The 26,233-nt window shown below is 41.9% G+C and overlaps 1 protein-coding gene across 6 annotated transcripts in view; it reads left to right on the top strand.

Annotated features, from left to right (window-relative positions):
* Nucleotides 1-10,321: 10,321 nt before the first annotated feature.
* Nucleotides 10,322-26,233, top strand: part of SOX6 (SRY-box transcription factor 6) — a 367,281-nt gene continuing 351,369 nt past the window's right edge. For 2 of the 6 annotated variants that reach the window (XM_054067011.1, XM_054067004.1), the window contains exon 1: nucleotides 10,853-11,127. The gene's annotated coding sequence lies outside the window, so the exon portion shown is untranslated. Of the gene's footprint in view, nucleotides 10,394-10,852; nucleotides 11,128-11,404; nucleotides 11,622-12,155; nucleotides 12,176-26,233 lie in introns of those variants that run through there. The other 4 variants (XM_054067009.1, XM_054067003.1, XM_054067010.1 and 1 more) reach the window with 3 other exon arrangements.

Below are 26,233 nucleotides of genomic sequence, written 5' to 3'. Positions count from 1 at the left end.
ATATTCTACTCTCTGTGACAATTCAGTAAATTTAAACAAAATATACCATGCAATTATTGATTACTGTGTAAAAAGTATTGAAAATCTAAATTTTTTTTTTTTTCTCATTAGGATCTGCTCAGTATTTTCTTTCATGTATAAACTACCAGACTAGGTATTGTATCATAGAGATGTCATAAGAAAACAAGAGTATATGCTCAAACTGTCCTGTAAGAGCAAAAATAAAGAAATACATTTTATGCTGCTACAATACAATTATTCTTTTTAAAAAAACAGTGCCTTTATTTTGGTTAGGTTTTCTGTTCTAATAATCAAGTCATTAATGTCAGTTGAGTGTGTCTGGCAATGATTTACTTAAGGTAGCATTCATAACACACAGTAGCTGCATTATACAGGAAAAATAAATCTATTCATGTTACATTTCCTACCTTTAAAGCTTTTTTTAATCTTGTGTTATGATCCTGGATTTGTAACATTTGACTTTTTGCTTCTTTCACACACAAAAAGAACATTCACGATTTAGAACTATTTCATGTTTCATGTTTCTTGAACAGGAATAAATATTTTTTAACATATTTTTCCTAATCTGCTTCATTTGGAAAAGATACTTTTTTTTTTTCAGCTAGAGGTTGAATGTTTCCACAGCTTTCATCTTTTAATTTCACTGTTTTTGAAGTCAAAGTCTGCTTGACTAGTTTCTCAGCTCAGTTACAGTTTTAAAATAATATAGAATTCTCCCTACTTTATTAATTAAATAATAATTGAAGATTACTGTTGCCTATTTGTATTTTTATTCCTGGTTTTCAGTATTAACTTGTAGAACTTCTTAAAAGAATTGTTACACGGACCTCAGCATCACTGCAGGTAAAATTAATTGAAATGTCATATTGTTGCAGTTTCCATGACAACCATATCATGATGCCGATGCTCTCACATATCTATAAACTATGATTTCAACTATGCTAACACCTCTGAGTAGAGTTAATATTTATTTACTTAATATTCTTATTAGAATTAAGCATTCAATACTTCCTTTAACAAAAATAATGAGAAAAAGGTGCGTATCCGTGTTTTTCATTTGTTTGATGTTGGCCTTTTTGTAAAGGAGTTCTAATTTTTCTGAGAATATTTTTGAAATTTAACTCTACTACGTAATGTTGATGAAGAGCCTACTCACTCAAAACAGAGAAAATGTATATCATCAGTCACAAACTTTTAAATGCAACATTCCAAAATAACTCTTTCAATGTAATCCACTGCAATTGATTTACAAATATGCTTGTTTTGCTAGTGGAATATTTAAAGTCAAATTATTCCTATTGTCCTAGATGCTAAACCTCAAATGCTTGTGACATGAGAGTGCTGATTCACTGGCATGACTTATATAAATAAAGTATAAAGCATAAGTGTCTGCATGACCAGGCACAGAATTATAAACTCCCTAAAAATATCTACCTATATTACTGCCTTAATTTATCGTAAATGTTAAAAAACTTTGCCTAGTAACTCGATTTTTTTTTCCATATTAAATACATACCTTTAGTGTAATCACGTTATTCCATCAGTCTGCAGGTTTTTAGAAGTTAGCTGATTTTTACAATTTGACAGGGAACTCTATTACTCAGGCAACACTCACATTGGAATCAATGAGTGTTTTACTTGAGTAAAATATTTAGGAGCAATGTAAGATGCCTTACTTCATAGACTGCAGTGATTTAAAAAATAGTGAGTTTTGCTCTCAAAACATAGTTATTTTATTCAGTCTACTTGCACTTATTTAAAAAGTGTGGTTTATATTAAAAAATTGTGATTCTCATATATAAGACTTACTGATCATTGATTCAAATAGGAAATAAAACACCTTGATCTTTCAGTCATTTGTCTTAGGAAGATTCCAAAGCAGTAAAATCACATTCACTTTACTTCAGTCTTAAATTTGATATTACATTGGAAAAACATTTCACATAATTGAATGTTCAAATATGTTGAGATCATGTCGCATTTTAGTTTTTAACAGTCTGAATACTTTCAGCAGTTTCTACTCTATGTTCCCGGTTTAGTAAGCTATATTTAAACATGTTTTGAAAGATTTATACAGTCATTTGCTTCTTAGTTGACGTTGTTGCAAGAAGCTACTGCTGCGTATTTTGGTTAGAAAATGTAAAACATTCTAAAAGGTGATCAAAGGGAGGAGACAGCCATACTACCCATTCAATATACCACGATATTTATAAGCTCCAGGCAAAATGGGACAGCCCAAAACAACGTTGTACCCTAACATTTCTTTGTAGACATTTTCACCCTTTGTCTTGATATTTTGTAAACAGTTTATCCTTTCCAGCAAGATAATTTCAATCCTCTTAATCAGAAGCATTCACTTTACATGCACGGGACTTGAGCTTCTGGGTGAAACAATTGACAATGACATAATCCTACAAGGTTAGACCATATTATCACAAATCCACAGGGAAATCTTAAACCAACACAATTTATAAGTGCCCAATGGTAGTAATATAAGAGGCAAAATCATTGGCCTGTCTCAAGGATCCCTTTTATTTCTGTTCGTGTGGCATATATATGTGGCTTAGTGGCGATGCATTTATTTGCAACGTGGGCCACTCAGGTCAAAGACAGCTTTGTGTATTTATTCTAGCTTTTGAGGATTTGGGCTTTTTTGACATAGCATCTTGTTGTTGCACACAGTTCACTCACGAACTTTAAAAATTGTGCTTTGTTGGTGGGCTTGTTTTCTTTGAAGGGGGGTATGAAACAAAAATAAACTGATGGAATAAATGCAGTGTTATTATATAAAGCCTATACATACTCCGTTAAATTCCAGCATGTGCTGTCAGAATAGGACATTGCCAGTGAAAAAATAGAAAAGCACTGTGGTGTGCTGATAAACCCTTACAATGGTTCACAGACGTTTGCAGTCACGTTTAGCAAAGGTTTTTCTGTGATCAAGGACAAAATATCCAGCAACCTTCATATTTTATTACTGACCTACAGTTTACTCCGTGTTGTAACATAAAATAGGACTACCGCAGGATGTAAGGTGATCTTCTAGCACGTGTCCGCTCCCAGACCCTCAAATGTGCGTGCAGGCATAGATATGCCAGTATATCTTCCTGTCCTTCCTCATTTACCAGACAAGCTCAGCTTCCCAGCTGAAGCTGGAAATATTGACAGGTGTGTGTCCAAGGAAGAGATGCCTCAGTATGACTGTGATGATTGCTGTTAAGTGTTTCTTGCTTGGCTTTGGGTTGTTTCTGAAAAAGCACATTTAAAATCATTGTTAATCTTGGACTGCCTTTTTATATGTCAGCGGTGTTTCATGCTCATCCTATTACACAGAGATGAGAGTTGAAAAATGATGGAGATAACAAGTAGGCAAATCCAGCTGTTAGGTGAAATACCCAGAATACGAGCAGTGGATGCATTTCAGTGGAACTGTTTGCACCTTCTACAGTCATGCTGCCGGTTTTGGTTTTTTACTCTATAACAGAAAAGTATTAGGTATTCAATCTTGATGTAATTCCTACTCACAGCTGAATGTAATTGCAATTTTTTTGGACCTTACTATTGGTGTTCTTACAACTTATTAGCAGAGCTGACTCCACCAGCGCAACTTGTAGCCAAGAGTTTGGTGACTTCAACTTTGCTGGTGCAGTTAGTGTTTTCCTGGGTGACAGGACGCCGTGATGTGATGAATGCTGGGGGAAAGCATCAATCCCACCAGCTGCCAGAAGTCCCACGAGAGGGCTCCTTCCCAGTTTAAGGCTTTTCATGGGAGCAGGGCTTAGAAGTGCAATATCTTGTGATGCATTGTGCCCCTATATAACAAGATATGTCTCCTAAAGCTGATCCATTCCTGTAGCTGGAGCGTGCCTTAGAAACTCGCTGTGCTGCGTCTTGCCTGCATATCCTAGCAGTGCCAGATGCTGTTCACGGGTCGCAACAGCCTAGTCCTTTTTTTCTATTTTCCATTCCTCTTCCATTAAAAAATAAATAAATAGAGTGTAGATTATAAACCTATCCTCTGACTTGAAATCCCCTCAAAGGCTTGAGGAGCCTCCCGGAAAGCCTTGGCAGCGCAGCTGGCTTCATTTTGGCCGGGGGGGGGGGGGGGGGGGAGGTGGCAAGAGCGGAGGCCGGGCAAAGGAGTTGGAACGTCCCCTGGCAGGGGCTCCGGCAGGAGCGGCCGGGGGCGCTTTGCGGGGAGCGGCGCCGAGGAGCGCTCTCGCCCCGCGGTGGGAACGAGCGCGACGGGCAGGAGAGGGACACGGGGCAGACGGTTAAGGAAAATCCTGTCCATGGGAGTTCGCTTTGTGGAGTCCCGCGTCCCGAACTTCTCCCCCGAGGCTCCAGGAGAGCGGCTGCGGCGGGGTGCGGGAGCAGCGCCCGCCTCTGCGCCGGCTTTCGCGCTGTTTTGCTTTGCCGAGTGCTAATCCGGGAGCCCCTTGGCAGGCGGCTGCTCCCGCTGCTCTATTGGCGCTGGCCTCACGGTGGCGTTTTAAGCACGTAAACAAAGCCCGAGCGAGCGGAGAGGCGAGTGTGTTTTCTAGTTTACCTTTATTAGAATAACAGTTCCGTTAATGTTTTGGACAAATCAAAACTGTCTATGAAAGCGGTTCGAGTGCGGGAGATGCGCGATGCTCTACGTCAGTGTTTTCATCCTGCCCGACTGGGTCGGAGCGAGTCGGTGCCATCTGAACGGCTCGGTCTCACCTTGGATCGGTGTTTCCCCTCTCCTTGTCCGTCTCTCCTCCCCCAGCCCCCCAGGAGAAGTTTACAAAGATGTGGTTGAAAGTGTAAAGCAGCGGCTGCCGACGTTAAACTTGATTTGAGTAGAACGACCCGAGCCACAGCCCCGAGCCGCCGCCCTCATTAATACAGCAGCATGCCCCGGGGACCCGGGTTACCCGGACAGAATAAACACAATATAGAGTCGTCTTACCTCCGAGCCGAGAGAGCGACGTTAGAGGTAGGAGGGGAAAGCGTGGCTCTCCCCAGTCCTCGCTCGGCCGGTGTGTTGGGGGCTCGGCAGCCCCGCTGGGATCCGCTCCCCAAACTCAGCCCCGCACGAGTCCACAACTCGGGGGCAGCGCCTCCAGTCAATCCGTGCCGGTGCAAATCCCCCGTGGCTTCTCTCCGCCAGAGCGTGGAACAAAATTGCCGGTTACCCTGAGTTTTTCTGGGGCTCTGTGGGCAGCCCGAGAGCAGGTAAGGCGGCTGCTGGCTGCCAGCGATTCCCGTCGCGCTCGCTGAGAGCGGCAGAAGCCGGTGGGAGTGCGGTCTGCTCTTCATTAGGGAGGGGGGAACGGACCCTGGAGGTGATGCGGTGAAACACTTCTACTTCCTTGCATTGTGTTTGTGACAGATCACGGGCGCTCTCCTTTTATAACATTCACTTCAAGCGTTCTCAAATCCAACCGGAATAAGTTCTGATCCTCCCCTTTAGTTTACATTGGGGTTGTCAAAGGATTAAATAAATGAAACTTTATTTGACCGTGGAGTTTGCAGACCCTGGGATCCCTGCGCGCTCTGGCCTTATTCTAATTCTATAGCGGTAATTACCCTTCGTTTCTTTAAGTGCAATAGATTTATTGCCTTAGAGACTATGCACAGTTTGATTGAATTATTCATTTTTTTTTCTTTGGTGTAGACTGCATCTGGGGACTGATGTGACGTGTAGATTTTTTTTTCAGGAACAAAGGGAATGTGGAAATGAAAGAGAGAGGGAGAGAGAGGCTGGCAGATGTGATGAGATGCGGTGAAGGTGTATCCAGCTTGGCACTCCCACTCCTCTCTTCTCCTCTCATTGCAGCCCTGGGTGACTCTCAGGCTAACACAAACAGCTTTTCTTCCGCAGCCTGCCCTCTGTCACTGTAAGTACAACAGCCTTCTCTTATCAGCATGCAAATTCCAGCCACTCACTACCTTAGCCTGGTGTTTGCACTTTAGATTTACAGAGGGGACCTTTAAAATGAACTTTCCGAGACAGGAAGGGGTTTTCATGTCAAACTTGCTTTTATTTTCTTTGTAAAAGTTTATGTGGTTTTTCCAGGTCGTGTGTCGTGTCCCGTCGTTGTCCCCCCCACCCCCCTTTTTTTTTTTTTTTTTTTTTTTTGGAACGGGGGGGTGGCGTGGGGAGATTGTTGCTGCGGATTTTTGCTTCATTATCAAGATGATGCACAGTTTCAAATTAAATGACAAACTGTTTGATCCTCTTTCCGCCAGGACAATACATTGTGTTGGCAGATAACGCTGTGAGGAATTCAGAGTTTTTGTTTTCAGTCAGATCGTTAGCTGTGAGTGTTTTAAAATGCTAATGTCCCGTAAATTTTGAGGAGATCGCCGGAGGTTCTTGTTCTAAGGGAACTCGTATCAGCTGATGGGTCGCTTATGAAGAAATGTGCAGTAATATGTTTCTATCTAGTCCAACAAAACTTTCTCCCAGTCGGATGATCAGGCTTTAACTTCTTTTCCTTTAGCTTCCTCTCAGATGCTGTTGATTATTCCGCAAAAGTTTCTCTGAACATCTCTAACAAGCCTATAAAAAGTCTTCATTGTCGGACGGAGAGTGTCAGCAGACAGAATGTATAAATATGCCTGCTAATTGTCCGGCATTAACTAGGGAGAGAAGGGAGTTTAGAATTGAGTGAATGACTTTCAAGGTGGAATTTCTTGCCCTTTCTTCCAAAACTTCTGAGTGTTCCATAACTCTATAGGAGTTGTACGTTTGCTCATCATGTTAAAATGCGGTATGTAAAACTTAACACACAGGCAGGTTGCTTCGCTTGTTGACTATTGCTTTACTCTAACGCATTTTTTAATGAGAGAAGGCGCAAAATGCAATGACAGCTGCGAACAGGTAAGTGCCCCGACGTGAACCGAGCGCCTCCGAGCGCCTCCGATCGCTTCCTTCTGCCAGGACCCACAGCAGCCCAGCATCCCTCAACATCTGCCTGCACTGGCTGCTCTGCCTGGTTTTAGCCTTAATGAAACAAAAATCAAGGGAAGTGATTTAAAACGCAGTCTCTAAACGTATGGTAACGCTAAAAGTAAAAGCGTTTCCTCGTGTCTCGGCACGTGGATACGTGTCCACACCGCGGGGGTTCACTTATGCAAACAAAGAGGGAATCACAGTTATTCCTGTGCAGCGCACACACCCTCAAATTTGCATACAATGCCCAAGGACTGGGCATCTTTTTTCTACCGCGGAGAAGTTGTGGCTCTCTGGCCCCGTGTATTCCATCTGTAACTTAATTGATCACACAGGAGAAGCAACAAGCTGGAGAGTATTCCTTGCGCTCCTCCGCCTGCGAGTCTGGACGCATCTCCGCGATGTCCTGCCCCAGACGAGTGTCATTCTCTGCAGAGGATTTTCGGGAGCGCAGGGAGATGCTCCCCCGATTTGGAGCTAGGTGGGCGGTTGGATTTATCTGATGCCTTAATTATCTCTTGTCCCATTACCGCCTCATAGTTAGTAAAGACGACGCTATGTTTGAGGAGTGGATTTTTTATTTTATTTTTTTTTTTGCCCCGATTTCTTTCTTGAAAGGAAAAAAACCTTTCAATGACAAATTGATGGGGCTGCAAACTCGGGCAGGATAGTTGGTCCTTGTTTTCGCCTGTGTGTGACATCTTTGGCTTTAGCGTGTCAAAGCTAATAGCGATGCAGAAAGTCAAGGTGTTTCCTTTACTTTCAGCAGATTTAAATGTGTTACAAGGAAAGTGTTAGTGACCGATCACCGGAATTTTTATAGTTAAAGATTAGAAAAGACATAGCAATATCTGGAAAGGAAGATATTACCTGTTGTTAAATCCATAGCCTAGATAACTGCAGCAAGATGAATACTTTGAATTGTCTGAATGCAGGTGAATTCAAACTCAGTATTTAGTGTTACAATTTACCATCTGTCTTGGAATTTCAAGGGTTTAGTATTTTTTATTAAAATTGAAAGAGTGTTTGGAAATTAGCTACTATGCCCTCAGCCAGCTAAATTGATAATAGAGCCTTACTAGATCATTTTGAAGTTCTGTTTCAAGGTGTTGCTGCTTGCCGAATAGGACTTGGTTGCTCCTTTCATTGTAGTGGAACTGCCAAAAATACTGTATAAAATAGGTCTGCTGTTCCAAGAGGTTCTGGCTTAAAACTCCTTTTCCCTGGACTCGACTCGAGAGGGACGGTAGTACCTCGGACAGCAAGGTAGAGAATGCAATGTGCACGACTCTAGTAGTGTGTTGAGTTTTACAGCTTGTTAACAAATGAAACAGAGCCAGATCAGGTCAGTCCTGAGCCATCACGTTAATGCCCAATTTTCACCACGTCTGTGTGAAGCAGGGTTCATTCGCAGTGGGGCTGAGGATGCTTCTGGGTCTAACCTATTCTGCAAATTTCTACTTGAGAGGAGGGAAAGCGAAATCTGGCTTTCTCCTCGTCTTTTTGGCCTCTATAAGTTATGAAGCTATTTTAAAATTAAAAAGTTTCTCTGTTACTGACTGTTCCAGGCGCCTTCTGGAAAATGGGGAGAAAGTGCCAAAAATACAGAGATGAATCAACAACTTCTCTCTCTCTCTCTCATTTTGTGGGCTTGAGGTTGCTTTCCGCACTCCCATCTTAACAACAGTTTAGCCTAAGTGTGAATAATATCAAAAGAGGGAGACGTTAGCTCTGCAGCGCTGTTTGCCCACCTGATCTGCGGGCCCCTGACAGTTTGAAAGACTCTTTTATGTTTACCTTTGGAATGTAAAAATACAACAGAGAGACTTTCTTTGGGTTTGCAGTACTCTGTACCACTGGTTGATTTTTCTCCTCAGCTCCTTCTACTTTTCCCTTCTTTCTCCCAGATTTCCCCCCCAATTAGCACTTCCAAGAGAGCGTGAGTTCCTAAATTGGTATTCAAGCTGATATTCAAGTCCCTATCTGTTGCCTTTTGGTAGGCAGAAAGAGAGATATTTATATATCGCCGCTGCTAAAATCTCTCGTTGTCGCCAGGAGAATCCCAACTTCAGTTCGAGTCTGTCCTAAAACAGTTTTTCTTCTCCTGTCATACCTGTCTTTCCCTTTTGACAGTGCTCACGTTTTACCTTCCCGTGGAACCCATCACTAAATATTTTGTGTACTCTCCTTCTTCTTCCTCCCCTGGGGGTCCCTGTAGCTGGATTGCCTCCTCTGCTGCAGTTTATACTTTACATTTCATCTGGTTTTCACCCCGGCCGGGCTGTGGGATCGGGCTCCTCAGAGCCCCATTTATCAACTGTCTCTAAGCGCTCGCTGAGCCCTTTCCTCCTCGTCCCCGCTTCCCCACTGGTTCTTCCCACGTCCTGCAAATCGTCTCTCCTTCCCTCCCCCCCCCCCTTTCTTTTCCCTTTCCCTCCCGGGATGCCGGTAGGACTCCCCCGTTCCTCTTTCACCCCCGCCCGCTCTCTGGCCGGTCCTGCGCCGCCCCCCACCCGCGCTGCTTCCCCCCGGGCAACAACCTCGGCTCTCCTCCTTGCTCTCTCCCGGGACTTCCCCCCCCCCCCCCCCCCCCCCCCCCCCCCCCCCCCCCCCCCCCCCCCTTTTTCCGGCCCCCCGCCCGCCCTCTCTCCCCCTCCCCCGCCCCTCGCTACCCCCTCCCCGGTAACTTTCTAGTACCTTTCATCACCACTCGGGCAATCAATGGTCATAGTAGAGGAGAGAGGTTTAAGGTTCATTTGTCTAATAGCAATGTGAGTGGTGATAGCTTCGCGGGGATGCGGCTGCCAGCCTGGGGTGATTTCACTTTCTGTTTTGTGCTCATCACTTCTCCGCAGTTGTTGCTTTTTCCCTCTCTCTCTCTCTCTCTCCTCTCTCTCTCTTCCCCCTCCCCTCCCACCCCCCCCCCCCCCCTTCTGTGTTGTCTCATCTTGCCTGTGCTGTCTGGGCGGGGGAGCCCTGCCTCCTTTTGCCTTCCTCAGATCAATGCCCTGGCCACTCACTTTCTGATGTTGCACGACGGGAAATGCTTTGAATACTTACGACATGGCCGCTCACATTGATTGCCAAGATTGACAGCAGTAACCATCGCCTTCACTTGTTTCAGGAGGAAAAAAAAAATAATAATGAACCTGATTGTAACCAAATCTCCAGGCAACCCATCCGCAAACTTCTAACGATCAGGATCCTGCACATCCATGGCCCGGAGAAACACCAGCAGACTCTAGTTCATTTATTTTATGTTATTTTAGTTTATATTTTATTTTATTTTACCATTTATTCCTCTCCTCTTTCACCTCCTCCCCTCGTTTTGTGTTTTTTTTTTTTTTTTTTTTTTTTAATCTTTAATGAAAATTACCGAAGCGCGTTGCAAAAAAAAAAAAAAAGGAGGCTCTCCCAGTGCTTTGTGCCACACTGGATCCCGAGGAGGTAACCAGGAAAAAAAGCCCTATTGTGTTGTATACCTGTTGTTTGCTGTGGTGTGTAGTGCTGCGGGGCTTGGTGGCGGTGGTGGCGGTTTAATGGGTTTTCGCTGGATTTATGTCGCTTTGCAGGAGAGAATCCGGTTCCCCCTGCGCTGTCTTTAATGGGTTGTTAGTTGCAATTGAGTGAAGCGGCAGAGTCCGGAGGTAGATCTGTTGTTTAGCTTTTAACATTGTTGAATTCACCCCTTCCCCCCTCCTCCGCCTCCCCCCCTGCACGATTATTTACTTTTATACCACGAGAGTGGTGGTGGTGCGGTTTTTCTTTTCTTTAGGGAAAAGTAGTTACAAGCTCGTCCCTGTGCGAGTTTCCGGGACTCTTCGAATCCCGAGGTTTCCGAGACGTTCAGGGACGCCAGTACCTTGAAATCACAACACTTTCTCATCCTTCCCGAGTAGAGTTTATTTTAAAATGTAGTGACAGATCAGCGTTGTATTTTAAGATCACCCACGGCAGGCGAACACATGGTGCTGGGAAGATACTGTACGCAAGGAACTAACACGAGAGGGAGAAAGAGAGGAAAAATAAAACCCGAAATCAATCTTGGGGAGCGGAGCGCTGCTGTCATTACTCCCGAGCGCTCGCGTGGGTTTCTCTTCACGGATAACCCCAAAAGACGCGGGATGGAGAAAGGCGAAGGCAGTTTCGCGTCTCTTTTTGCATCCTGCGTGAAGTTTGAGGTGGGTAAAGAGCTTTCAAGTTGGCCCCGAAGGAGCGCCCTCCGCGGAGCGGGGCCACAGAGAGCTGCGGGAGCGGCGGTGCCGGGTGCGGCCACAGCGCGGCGCTGTGCCGAGCGCTGCCGCCGAGCTGCCCGGGCGGAGCGCGGGGAGAAAGTTAGACCGAAAACTTTAAAATTGATATCGCCCCCTAATTTGCGATACGCGAGGAGGGGGGGTGGGGGTGGGGGAAGAAAGCGGTCCATCATCAGAGAGCTCTGTTTACACCCGGGGAAGGGGAGATGCGTGCCGCTTTGCGGCAACGTTCGACTTGGGATTTCTTGCTGCCTTAGCTCTTTGCCGGAGGTCATGCAAATCGACCTTAAAAGAATGCATAAGCCATAAATTAAAATAAACCCTTAGCCAGGAGCTGATCCATAAGTAGACAATACCTAACCTGGACAAAACGGCTTCCTTTGCGAGCTGAAAAAAAGAATAGTGCCTAAACTAAATGCAAAGTAAGTTTTTCAGGAAGTATTTCGCTTACTACTATTATTATTATTATTTTTCTTTTAAAATAAAATAGTGGCAGTCGCAACGAGCTGGCGCAGCTGCTTACAGCCGGTGCCGTAGGAGAGGAGTAAGGCAAGGTGTGTCTGGTGGAGAGCTTGTTCTTTTCCTGGCTTTCACTAGCTTGGAAGCGGTTTGTTTTTTGATTGGGGATAAGAAGCCTCTTTAACCGTATGAGCAATTTAATGTTTTATCTCGGATAACGCTGAAGAGTTTACGAACAAATCTGGGTTGCCTGCAAATGTCACATGCGCGCACACAAGCTGTGTCTGTATATAATAGTCTCGGGGCTTGGTTTTTTTTTCCCGCAGTTTTTGACAATTGTTCCATTCATGATCCTGAAAGGAATCATCAGTGGGAGCTAATGAGTGTGCCTCTGCGGCTTGCCCTGCCGCGGGGAGGAGCGGGCACCGCCGCTGCCGCCGAGCCCGCGCGTGCAACGCGTGCAACGCGCGCACCGGCAGCGCCCGCGGGGACACGCGTGGGGGCGTGATGCGAGCAGGTACTTCCACGCGTGCATCGAGAGCCGAGCCGCTCCGCCGCCGGGGGAGCTCCCCGGCTCCCTGCCCGAGTGCTGTCGAGCACTTAACCCGCTTCGCAAGCAGGGCCTTGCAGGTCAAGCAGAGCCACCGATCAGATGGGGTCGGTCGCTGCCTCTGCTTCGCTGCCGGCTCACCGTGGGGTTTGCTGGCGTTTTGCTCTTTCTAAAGGACTGGAAGAAGGGAAAGTGGCGATGTGAAAAGACAATTAATGTTGTATCTGAGTGGCGGGGGCGGGGAGGGGGGGGGAGGGAGTGCTGCAGGGAGAGTCAGCCTGGTGGGAGCCTGGGGACGACAGATTAGTTCTGTCCTAGGGGTGTTTCCCAAAAACATAGACGGTGAAACTTTCTGTGATAAAGTAATATATCTTCGCCTGCTGTTTGTAGATAAGGTATATGTTTATTAAGCTAATTGAAATAGCCTTCAGCACGCGAGCGGCACTTTGTTCCTCCTGGTGTCTTTTACTCTCATTTTAACGTTTTTGGTATTTCCATCTTCAGTGCTAATGGTGAGGGCAGAAGAACAGTTCCATCCAGTCCCCAAACAGAGTTTGAAAGTCCAAATATTAACGAATTTCTCTTTCTGTATTCGTGTAATGGAGTAATTTTGAAACCTGTTTTGAGACTTCGACTTGACTTGACTTGTTTTATTGACGTGCTTGTGCCCACTCATTTAATTAAGCCATTATACCACAAAGCAAATAATAGGAATGAAAGTGAGATACGTCCATGTAGCCTGCCATTATATACAGATATCTCACTGGAAAAGGCGCTTTGAAAAACTTTTTTTTCAGCACATCACGGTTCTTTGGCAAGGTCTTATTGCAGGTTTTTGTTTTGAGCCAGGATCTTTCTCGTGTTTCTGTGCTCACACAGCTATATGAACGCTACACTCAGAATATAAACAGCAAGCGTACCTAGCAGCTCATTCGAGTAAAACTAAGAAATAATCTATTTATAGTGAGTACATTTAAAAGAAAATAATGAGGTCATTTGGAGTATGCCGCAGTTTGAAGCGGCTCGACACCTGGCAGAAACTACATAGCGTTTTCTTCAGACTCTGCACTATCCATAACTTTTCCTTATAATACATTCTTGTGTTAAGTGAGAAAGGCTGTTTGTAAAACAATCCTCTGGCTGGTTCCAGTGTTGGGTGAAGCTGATCCTGTAATGGCATTTTGTTTTGAACAGTTGCTGTAGTTGAAGTTCCCTCATAAGGTAAGGTGGCACTGGGTCTGAAAGGAGGTCCAAATGCCACATTTATAATTAGACTGCCAATTCAGCACATTGTATCTATTGCTATACAGGGATATACTGCTGTGTCTGGTCTCTCAATAGACTGTATTCAGAATTAGCCAATTCAACTGCTTAAACTTTGGAGTCAAATTTAGAATAGGCAATGAGAGAAGGAAAGAAAGAAAACAATAATGCTTTCTTTCCCCCCCGCCTCAGCTAGCTATTAAAAGCCAAAGAATATACGGAAACCAACCCAGGCACCGCACTTGGACTCGATGCCCCGAGCGCAGCCTGCAAGCCCGTTCGAGCGGCTCTGGCGGGGGGAGGGGAAGGTGCGCCCCGGGCTCCGCTGCCGGGGCGGCCCTGGCTCCCCCGCGGGGACCCCGCGGCTGCCGCCGCCTCCCCGCACTTACGGACCTTGGCTCCTCTTCTCCTGTCATAGTTCTTGTTTCGCGCACTCTGATTTCTCGGGCCTCCTCCGCTAGAACTTTAATTCATTCGGCGATGAGAGTGTAGGAAGCCCTTTGGTCTGCGATCTTGCACCCTCTGTTACACGCAGTGTTTTCTTTCTCTCGCGCGCGGTTCAGCGCTCTGTTTCAGCGGTGCTGGGAGACTTTGCTGGGCTGCTTCAAACCTACCTTAGTTCCCTTTGCTGCGAGCTCGCAGGGTGCACACCAGTGCCATGTGTGTGACACACAGCATAAAGGGAGCGAGGCAGATGGCTGTCTCTCCCTGCTCGGTACTCATCCTCCGCTCAACTTAGGTAACTGCTCCATTTTCTCCTTCTTCTGTGTTTACACGCTGGGGAAAGCGAGACGACAAACAAAGTGGAGCCCCATCAGTTTTCCTCGTAAGGCCGCTAGCGCCTGACTCGTGGAAAATAATAACCGGTGTCCCAAGTTAGTTGCCTTCACTTGTCAGTTTGATTTTGTTCACAAGTGGGAACTGCCAGTGCTTGTTCCCTAGCCAGTGCTTTTTAATATGTGGCCAACAATTGTTAGTGGTCACTTCCAGCTGAAGTTCTGTTTCTCTATGGGGAAAAAAAAAAAAAAATCCCTTTGGATGTGTTTCTTGCATCTTTGATCGTATTTTTAGTCAAAATTATCCCTGTACGTCTGCAGTTCTTAGGGGCCTTGGAATATCTTGTGGTAATAGAGGCCGAAGCTTTGCACGATGGTAGCAAACCCAAACATATTTTTTCTCAGTGGGCATTAGAACGTGTCTTTAGTCGTGACCTCGTATCTGCTAAACACTGTAATCACCTTGGGAGATATCACTTCAGGAAGCGTATCCATTAATCTTTTACACTTGGTTTGATTTCCCCCCTTAAAAGTGTATAGCTCACACTTAAAAGCCTTCCGTCAATTTATTTTTTTATTTTGCGGAACAAAAATTACTTAGGAAAGAGAAGCTGCAAAGCGCTTTTCTTTATGCCCCATACAGTGGGGTGAGGAATATTTCTTTTTCCTTAGTGTGACTTTAAAGATCAGCGAGCTGGTTTGGCAGAGGTTGTGTGTAATGACTAATGTTTTAAAAGTTATGTAAATAGAGGTGTTTGTGTATATATAAGCTATATCAACTGAAGTGATACAACGACATATTTTTAAAACATTTCAGTTAATATAGTAAATCACAGAGACAGAGCTTTGAAACATTTCTGCATGATGTCAGAACCTGTGTGAGAAGTCCTGCTTTATGATGTAGTTGGTCGTTCACGTATATCTTATTCGTGAAGTCACAGCAAAACACAAAGGTGCACTTTTCAAGTTCGTGCCTTAGTAAGCCGATATCTGGTCATCTCTTTTAGTATCTTCTTGTGTAATTTTTATTTATACTGTTTTCTATTTTCTCCTTAGGTAGAACAGCAAGAATGGGAACTTTAGGGGACTCGTTACCGAACCACAGAAACTGATTTTACTTTTATTTGCTGTGAGCTATTCAGAATTTTTTAGACACAATTCTGCCATGGTATTTACTGATGTATCATTACAGGCCATGACATCATATTGTGAAAACAACAGAACATGGTAAAATCCTGTCATTAGTAAGGTTGCCTACTGGGCTGCTGTGATATCTATATGAAATACATGTATATTTGTTTAGATGTAGTTCAGCGCAGAAGGAAGAGAGCCGATAGACGTATTTGCTGGAAAGCGGCCGATTTCTACAGTGATAAAACTGGATAATTACATGTTCCCAGAGCCCTTTCAGCACAGAAGTAGGTGTTCTTCTAAAACATTACTCTGTGGCAACAACAAATATTTGTGACATCATCGTAAGAGATTTCCTGCCAATTTTTAGTTTACTGTCTTTCAGAAAGTCTAGAGTTCTTTGGCACTGGTGAAGCTACTACACATACCCATCGTATATTCAAGTATTCAGTGAAGTTTTAAATAATTCTCTTTCAATTAGTACAACAGGAACCTGAAAATGGATTTTCTCTTAAAGAAACAAGAATCAATATATAGACACGTCTTTCCTCATCTGGTATATTTGAAAATACTCATAGCAGTTTTGTGTGTATTATTTGGTCTCCTTAAATTAAGAAAAAAACCAGTATCCGAAGTTTGAAAATAATTTCTTGGACATTAGTTTAATTGAATATTTCTTGAGCCTTGTGAATTGGAAAGAGTAATAAAAAATTATATATATTGGTAAACTAAGTTAATCAGAGTCATCCGTTTATGGTAGGAGAAATCTATCAATTGATGTTTTTTTGAAGTCAGGCAAAACATTCCATCAAGTTCATGTGTTTAAGGGTATCCTATCAGGCACAGACAGGTACTAGAAGCGATAAAAACCAGATAACCTGCAACTAAATGATTTACAGATGGGTCATTATCTTTTATATAGAGGTTACCCAGATCATATGCTTTATAAAAAGAGAATGTAATTCTATAGAGCTAGGAGAATTATCTAAACTGGTCTGAAAATTTAATGTATTTTAGTAACTGGTAGAATTCATCAAAACACAGTTTTTTAGCCTTCTTATAGGTAGCATATTAGTGTAAGATATAACAAAGTACTGCGTTTGTGTTTCAAGTATTCTTCATGCTTATTTTGCCTGTTTGATAAAGTAAAGCTTGGGAAACATTTTGCTTCTTCTTGTGTGAACTTTGTAGTGCGTACCTTTCAAATATGCACAAAAATGTTACGTACAAATTAGAAAAAAAAAAAAAAGGCTGGAAAGTTTGATGTTAGTGATTTATTAGATTTCAGAACCCGTTTCATACAGCGAGTGCCTAAGTTGCATCTTTTCTATCGGTGGTAAGACAGGATGTCACTTAAATATTTTTTCTTTCTTCTTGAGCTAGACAGAAAGGTGTACAGTCAATTGTTCTCCAGTCACTGGTAGACTGACATAAGGCAACAGAAAACTCTAAAACCTCAGAAGTGCAGTATTGATTTGATTCCTAACTGCAAATCCTTCATATCATTGCTCCAAATATCTAACTTTACACCAGTATTACCCATTCTTTTTATAGTGACACCATGCTTAGTAAAAAACTTCTAAGCACTGAGGTCAGGTGTTGAGATTGGATTCTAGTTTATTTTTTATGAATCAGATAAAGATTTCTGTGCATGAGACTGTATGTGAAGATGAGAGAACAAGAACATTTCCATATCAAAGGCAATATATCTGAGGCTGCATAGTAATTAAAATGCAGTGGTTTGGACTCTGTGCACTAGCACTTACGCAGAGCGTTGTTGGGACCTTGAGCAGCATGCAGGCGGTTGTCTCTTGCATACTTCTAGAAATATACTTATAATTTTGTACAAACATTTATGCCAGTCCACACTTTTCTGTGGATAATTTGTATTTCATCCAAACCATTCAAAGTAGAAGTTATTTTTTGAGCAACCCCCTCATTATGGCTTTTGTGCGTCAACTATTTTTATTCTGGTTGTTTGTATTTCCTCTTACCAGAATGATGGCTTGTTTATAGTTGTATTTTTTTGTCTATTTCTGTAAGACCCCTTCCATATACCACTGAAATTTTACTACTTGCTGGAAATATTTTCTAATAGAAACAAAAATGCTAATATCTTTCTAGATTTATTGAAAATGGTGTGATTTCTTACATACCCTACTTTACGGCAAATTAAATGCATGTGCTGGAACATAATATTTTTAATGTAACAATATGTATTTACTAATTTCCACTAACTGTTACGAAGCAGAAGGAGAATTAACACATTGCTCCAAGGGCCTGCTGGCCAGGGAAAAATCACATAAAATCCTGCAGGGTGCTCCCTATTTGGATACTCTTTTTTTGGAATAAATGTGACTTTAATTCCTGAGTAGGTCACTCTGGTGAGGAGCTGTTCTGGAAGGGCTGCTGTTGAATTGTTTACTTCATGAACTGTATTGGTCAGTGTCCCAGTGCGGAGGAGGCTGCGAGTGCTGCATATTTCCTCCTTACTCATACATACTTGTTCTACAGAGGTTCTGTCCATTAATGCTCCAGAACTACTGAGGTAAAGCTTTTAGGAAGCCTTCATATTTAAACAGATGTTTGTACTCTGAAAGTATTGTATTATGGCAATCTTGTAATCTCACTTAATTTTGTCCAGTTTTAGATTACAATTGGTGTATGAATATGTGAGTACTTTGAGCTAGGATATCACAGTTTCAGAGACTGTTCTGCATGCTTTTTACATCTGTATTATTGTTGTGGATGGGCTTGTTAAACTGAGTTTGTGACCATTTGTGGTTGGTAAAAACCCATGGTATTTTTGAGCAAGTAGGGGGGTTAACCTCAATGTCATGGCCTAATTCCAGATAAGATAGGATGTAGTAGCCCATCTACATTCTTCTTGCAGTTTTAAGTGGCTCAGTTAATCCTCACTTCCTTTCCCCAATGCAGTAGAGCAGTGCGCTGAGGACATTTGCAGCATTTTACCTCACAAGTGCTAAATCCAGCTATTGAAGCAATAGGTGGCCCTAGGCAATGGATCACATTTTGGGAGCTTCCTAGGTAAAAGGGGTGCCATAGGCCTGACTGGCTTATTATTATTAGAATGAGCATTTTGAAAAGTTTGCTACATGTGGTGTTGAGCTATCGCAGAAGAATATTTTGATATAATTTGATATTTGACAGATTCTCAGCTGGCATAAGCCAGTGTAACTCTATTTAATTACATGGAAGCGTGCCATTTTGTTCTAGTCACAAGTGCATTCCTTAGGCAGTTACTTCTGGATTCAATGGAAGGACCTTTCTGTGGCTGTGCTGTAAGGGAGGTTGCACATAAAGGCCCTGTTTGCATTGGATTTGCTGTAGAAAATAACTTGGTTTCAGCTTATGGATTTAGGATGACATTAACAGGAATTCATCTCATGTAAACTACGTATTGGATCAGCTGTCTCTCTATTCTTCCAGTGGGTCTTCTGGTATGGTGCGTGCTGCATGCGGGGGTTCTGACTGCTGACTTCCTGTAACTGTGGAGGCTGTGCATTTTCTTTTTTGTCTTTCAGTCACACCTGATCTGCTGAGGGCAGATTATTTTCTTGATGATGTTTTCATATTTTTCTTCTGCTAAGGAATTGATGTAGGCTAGTACAATAAGAATATACTTTATTTAACCTTTAGTGCAAGTATATATAGATGTGCACATGAAATTTTTGTATGTACATGAGTAGATATGTTTCAACATAATTTTGGTAGTGTTTTTGTTATGGGAGTGCCTATAGGTTTGTATTCACCTCTGGCTTACATGCATGCTACCTATATCTGTTCCCATTGTTTGTCCAAAAGATCAAAGACAGAAAACCCTAGAAAAACCCTTTCATTCTTTCTGGTTGCCTTCTACTGGCAACCCATTATACTAACTGGTTCCCATTATACTACCTGCTCTTTCTACATAGAAATTATGGTACCTGTGGTATTTCTCTTTGACAGTAACTGGAATATTTTATTTTACTTCAAATCAAGTTAGATATGGTCAGTTTTCCATCTTGATTTCACAAGCTAGATGGTAGTTAACTGGTGTTGGTATGGCATGATGGCTACACAGGCTGTGAGGACTAAGTTTATGGAAGTGTAGTGAGATGGAAAAATGCGAAACAGAAGAGATCAAGAGAGAAAGGTAATGACACCTGATGTTCTAGAAAAAGGCATAAGATAAAACATTCTCATTTCAGTAGTACAACAGATCTTTTGTACTACTCTTCTTAGTGGTATTTTATGTATTTTGATCACTCTTAGAATATCCCAAGTTACAAATCTGTCAGCATAGCTGCCAGAGAAAAAAGGAACATTCCTACGCTAGAAGATCTGCCTAGATTCAAAGTGCTGAGAGGGCAATTAGTTTGCTGCCTTACGGTGGAAGTGTGTGCCAATATTGACCATTCTGGCATCTAACTACTTTGGAATTGAAGAACAGATGCTATTTGCCTGTCTACTTCAAAGTTGTATTGTTGCTATAGGTAAATAAATCACAGGCTCCCTTTATTCTTCAAGAATGACTTAGACAGGCTGGGGATATGTTAGCTTATATGTTATCATGTCGTCAGGCTTCTGCACTGTGTGAGTGGTGCTCCTGAGGGACAGCAGGGTTCAGGTAGCCTCCAGTAGGTGCAACTGTTCCTCTAACTTTTCATTCTTTGCTGCCTCCATATGCAAACTCATATGGGCATGGTGGAGACACTTCAGGTGTGTCTCTATGCTCACCTGCAACTCTCAACCTAGACTTCAAGGGACCATGTCTACAGAGTATTCAAGCAGTTCAGTGAGCCTTTGTCCCCTGCTTCGCAGATCTTCCCTCAGCTTTAGTGAAAGTAAAAAATGTTTTTTTTCTTTTCTTTCCTTCTTGTGTATGCAGCCTTTCCTTGTGTGTCTTTTTTTTTTTCCATAGTTGGTGAAAACTTTCTTTACTGTTTTAATCTTCACCATTGCTTCTAAACAAGAACGATTGAATCTGTAATGTTTATTTTAAGACTGCAACAAAAAGTCTAATTATTCACCATAGTGGTCGTACACTGGTGTAAATTTTAGTGCAGGTATGCTGCCCTGCATTTTTTTGGATGAATGGGTGTGTCCACAAAACAGTTGTTTTGAAAACACCAGTGCACAACACTTTGCGATGGATCCGATTAGCCAAAGTCAAGATGAAGATGGTAGCTTAAAAGTGAAAAGTCTTGAATGCAGTATTATATATAGTCTTTTCAGGGAAAGATAAAATGTGGCTGGGAAAAGAGAAGGTAGCTGAGGGACCTAAACTAATTACTGATGGTTAGCTGGAGTTTCTAATTAATGAAATCCTCCATTGGACAGGTTGAATTCCATTTTTCATGAGGTGAAAATATTGCGTAACATGACCGAAAGGAATAGGAGGAAATTGTTTTGCTGAATTGTATGTAAGGGCGATTTCTTATAGAAGTGCAGACTTGAAGACATAAAATGTTTCTGATTCTCTTCTGATGGATTTTTTTTCCTCAGTCAAAGTGGCACAGAAGTGCCTAGGGTAACAAATAAACCAGTAAGACACAAATCCAGCTCAGAGTTGGTTTTGATTACTGCGTTCCTATTGTGGAAGACTTTCAGTAGTTCAGCATGGGATGATTAGATAAAGAAGGTGGATGTTTGTTCCCCCGCACGCTGTCTAAGCATTGCTCCCACATGATACTTCCTGTCTTTCACATGTTGTCTCTTTATTATTGATAGTAACTAGGTGCAAATCAGCATGGCGTCTGCTAGTTTGTTTTCAGCTGACCGGGCTAAACAGCAGTTATGGAATTTATCGCCAGGAGGCTGTGACCTCATCACAGAGAAGTGGCATTCCCACAAGCAGGTAATGAAGCACCCCTATTGAGTATAACTGAAGTTCAAATCCTCAGTAGAGTTAGTGCATATTCAATTTAAACAGCTCTCCCAAAACTTTAAAGCTGTCCCTTCTTTTTTTATTTTTAAACCCATTCACTGTTGTAGCTGGAACAGCAGCTGTTGCTGGGCTCTGCTGATGCCACACTGTGCTGAATTGGGCCTTCTTGAAAGTGTGTGGAAGAAAAGAAGGGATGAAAAAACAAAGGGAGAGGAAGAGGAGGGGAAGGGATACGAAAGGACAAAGATGGAAGAGTGCATGTGTTGAACTGAATAGCAGTTGTAATGCCCTTATTGCTGTTGAACATGCGTAGAGAATATCTGTAGTCAGACAGTATTTTGTAATAACTTGATACATTTAAGTTATTAAAACTGTAGATGGTGTCATGGTGTCTTTTTAAGAAGATAATATGCAGCGATCAAAAAAGTCCCCTTTAGTGCTTACTGTATTCAAGACTGAAGGCTATATTCTTTTTCTGTTGCTCACAGCAAACGCTTTAGGGAATAAGTTATCTAAGTTATCTGTCTTTACTGTCTGAGAAAAAGTGGGGAAGGTTTGGGGAATGTTTAAGTGGATGAGTTTGGGAATTTTTCTATTTTTTGGCAAATCTTGTATGTGTACATATATATTATTTATATATAATAGCCTGTGAATACTTAGCATGAATCTTAAACAGTTTTGTGTTTTACTGATCCTCCTAACAACTGATTGATAGGAAATATTGTTGAAAGGCTTTATGGATTCTGAATGATCAATATAAATTAGTAATCCTAATACACTCGCACGCCAATTTGAGGTCTGAATGTTGTATGTGAAATGAAATTGTATTTTATGTCTTTTTGATCTTGTTAGTGATGAAGGTTTGAGACTAGCTAAAAGCAAAGCAGAAATGAAATAGGTGCTTTAGAACTTGAAGTAGTCTGTTTCTGTGAATGGGAAGGGAGGGAGGATACCTCAATGAGAGGAAACGAGAGAGGGAGAAAAGGAAGAAAGGGGATAGCATGAAAAGAGACCAAAAAAAACCCCTAGGATGTGTGTGGGCAGATCAGCATTAGAGGATGAAGCCTTTCAAGGCATGGTTAATGACTGTTCTCCTTCACCTATACTCTTCCACTTTCCAAGAAACTGAGGATGAGATATCAAAATCAGCCTTTCTGTCACTCACAATCAAATGGGATATTAATTGAGCTTAGAGTGGGAGTAATGATGGAACAGCTGTTGGTAACTGGGATGTATAACTGGAAGTGTTGTGTTATATAAAAGGGAAAAATGATTTTCCTATAATCTCAGCTTTCTGGAAAGGTGTGCAGTTCTTGCTCTTTTAGTGAGAGGTTTTTATGGACTTCCTGTGATAGACAGTTCTTTTAGAAGAACTAGACCATGGCGTACCGTCTTCCATTTGTGTATGTTATGCAGGACAGGGCCCACTGCAGCATGTTTTAATAACTTAGAGGCAGGTTGGCATGCTAGTTCTGTTGTAGAAGTAACAAACATGGAGCCAGTCCAAAAATACAAGAAATATAAAGCTTTATCATGAGAGGGATTGAGCCACTGAAACTTCCAGGAAATCGTCCATATAGGAGATGTCTCTCCTACGAGTGTCCGAGGTTAGTAGGGTCTTCCATTACTGTGGTTTGATTTAGAATTCTTGAGCATGTGAAAATATGCCACAGTGTATGTCGGCCCTTTCTGTTGGTGATTGCTGCAGGCCAGGATTTCCCATAACAATGTTCTGTCTCGTTAAAGCTGCTACTTCATGGCAGTCAACTGTCTGATGGTTCTAGGGTCACTCTATTACTGGTTATGAATGTTCATTATTTCATGTCTGTGTCACAACGTATTATAGTTGGCCAAATGAGGCACAGCAGCCTCTACAAAAAATAGTCTTTCACAATTTGTTTCAACTCTCATTCTAGATGTGAAGGTGCACGTGGTTCTTTCTATTCCCTCTGAGTTTCTCTGTGCAAATTCTCACTCGATTAATGTGTCAGTATCTTAGTAAGCTTTTTTAAAATTCAAATTCTAACAAAATGCCTTTAATTCTGTTTAAAAATATTTGGTATATCATTTTTTTGCAAATGAATAGGGGCTTGAAATAAAAAAAAAGGCATAACGTAAAACAAACAACCCCTTCTGCACACAGATAAAAGGCTGTTTAATATTAGCCATTACTTGTTTGATGTGAGAAATTACTTTATTTGCATTTTGCTCTTCTGATATTTTGCTTGTGTGAAAGCACAGTCGATGTCACATCAGTTGTCAGAGGTCACGCGTAGGCCTTGGTCTCCCTGTGGTGCATTCTGGAGCTGTGGTAAAGGCGATCTCTGGATAAGAGAGTCTCTCTTGCCAGAAGTCATTGACAGCCACAGGCTGCCTGTTCTTTGGTGTTGCAGCCGTAATGAATGTAATCAGATGTGTGAAGAGCAGTTTACCTCTTATCACAATTTTTATATTAAAATAAATAGCAATCGGATAGTTGGCATTTATTCCCAATAATACAGGCAATGATGATTCTTACAGCTGAACTCGGCAGCACATGTTTTTTTTTCTCAGCCAGAGGAGCTGAATGGACTTTGGTCCTTTTTCTAGGCTGAAGGGAAAGTCTTTGACACCCAGGCCAAAAGGAGAAGCTACAGTGGCCCACAGGAATGGCTGCTGAGCCTTTGTTCTTCTACTTGTAGCTGTGAAAGAAGGGTAATCTGAACTTGTAATTTCTGAATGGTTCACATCTCTAGAATGAAGATCGGAGTTGGCCTAAGCATTGGCTAAGGCAGTTAGAAAATTTGCTTGCTTCAGCTCTTTCAGATCCAGCTGATAAGACTCAGAGTTCAGGTCCTGGAAGATACCGAGTGCTCTGGTACTAGTTCAACAGACTATATAAGCATAAGCTGAGCTTTAAAGCCCATGAATAATCTCAGCGTGAATGGGACTATGTATGTACTTAAAATTCAGCATGTAGTTAAGTACTTTGTTGGATTGGACCCAATGTGCTTAGCACTTTGGAGGACTCGATCCTTATTCACTAGTGGTGGTTTATATATTTTTTGGCCTATGAATTTCTCTACTGACCTGAGTCTTTGTTTAATGGTCAGCCCACAACATGGTTGGATTAAAAACTTCTGGGACTTGTTTTGTCTAGAAGGCTATGGATAATCTCTAGAGGGAATGGCTCATTTTACATAATTACTGATGCTAAATAAATATGTTCTTTATAATCAACTTATGCCTAATATGAAATTGCCAAGATTTTTGATCAGGAGACCAACTTTTAACCCAGTTTTTTAGTCTTTGTTTAGAACTATGTTCTTTTTCTGCTGAAATTAATAATGTCTGTCTAAAATTTGTGTATCAAGTTCTCAAGAAAAGTTATATTTGTTTATAATGATTTTTTCTGTTTCCAAGTTTTCTCTTCTTTCTACCAGCCTTTTTCCCTGCTTCTGAAATAATGTCCTTCAGGCAATAATTAGCAGTGGGCTTTGTCTGTACTGAGATCTCTAGGCGGTTCTGTCAGATATTTGGTCTTCACTCAAAGTGTCTTAGCCGTGTAAGGTAATGGTTCTAATTGTTTTCTTCCTTCTCTTACCTGTTTTGCTACAAAGCATGATCTTGGCACTGGTCCAACAGTGTTAGAGTTGCAGAAGCCAGAGAATCTTTTTCTGTTATAGTGTGTTTATTTACAATTATATTTTTAATTTGTTTTATCATCATATTTGTCTATCATTCTCTCTAAATTCATAACCAAGCTTCAGAAAATATCAACAGAACAAACTGAATTAAAGAAAAAAAAAAAAGAAAAACCTGAAAATCCTAGATATCTAAGGCAAAGGTAATGGATACAGTTTCTCCTCAGCAGGAACAAACCTTGGTCTTTTCATACCAGTGAGGAGAGATAATTTCATTGTCTCTGTAAGAGTTTCTGCTTGCTCCCACTAAGATGGAATAGGGGTACACTTAAGTGCCAACTTAAATCATGACCATTTGTCTTTCTTTGTATGTTCCATCTTTAAAATAGCTGAGGTTAAGCATACATATAGCCTAGATTAGAGTGTAGACGGGCATGTTGTTGCACGTCAAGCTGGAGAGACAGGAGAAATCATATGTTTGGCTCTTCTTTCCTGCCTCTCAGCTGAGGTGCAGTAAATGACTGTGTGAATGTTTCAAATGTAATGTCACTGTATGGCAAAGGGAGTTAGTTGAAACCACAGCTGAAACCATGTAATGTCTAAGTGGAGGGACAATAAGTTCTGGCAGGGAGAGCAGTGGCTTCTTAAACAATTCTAGTCACACTCATAGGGAGAGGAACAGTGCATGCTTCTCATGTGGCTCAAGCAGTGGTGGGCGCCAGTACGTAGGGCACTGAGTGAGGAGGTAGGAGAACTTGGCATTATCTACTGTTTTGACACTGCCACGAACTGTGATTACAAATGTTACTTTGCTCACAGTAGCCTTCTTTCCTCTTGTGTAATCTGCTTAGACTACAAGGTGTAAAGAATGTCTCTAACTCAGTGTTTGCAGGATGGGTATCATATTTAAGTATGTTCTGGGAACAAATTGAAGAGTTGCAAATATATGAGCAGGGAGTTTTTAATGCTGCTGTATGGACATGTGCTCTGAATCTGTGAGAAGGCTTTCATTTCCAATTCAGTGTCAATGAGGTCCTGCACGATTAAAACACTACAAATTTTTTTTTTGCCAGCTACCAGAGATTCATTGAAGGAAGATTTTGAAGCATAGATACTTTTAAAACACAGTTATCACTTAATGACTTTTCAAATTAGACAGCTGGAGTGCTTTTGAGAAATTTGAATGGTAAGAATGTTCCCAGTTGTATGTGTACTACCAAATACATTGAAAATTGTGCCACTGACATTTTTATCTTAATCTGAGTTCAGTTTTCTGTTAATGATGACTTTTTTTTTTTGTATTTTTACTATTATTCTAAAGGTTTATTCAGCTTGACAGTTG

Source organism: Cuculus canorus, chromosome 5 (genome assembly GCF_017976375.1).
Source record: "Cuculus canorus isolate bCucCan1 chromosome 5, bCucCan1.pri, whole genome shotgun sequence".
Classification (NCBI taxonomy): domain Eukaryota; kingdom Metazoa; phylum Chordata; class Aves; order Cuculiformes; family Cuculidae; genus Cuculus; species Cuculus canorus.
This window is presented reverse-complemented; position numbering and strand designations above follow the sequence as displayed.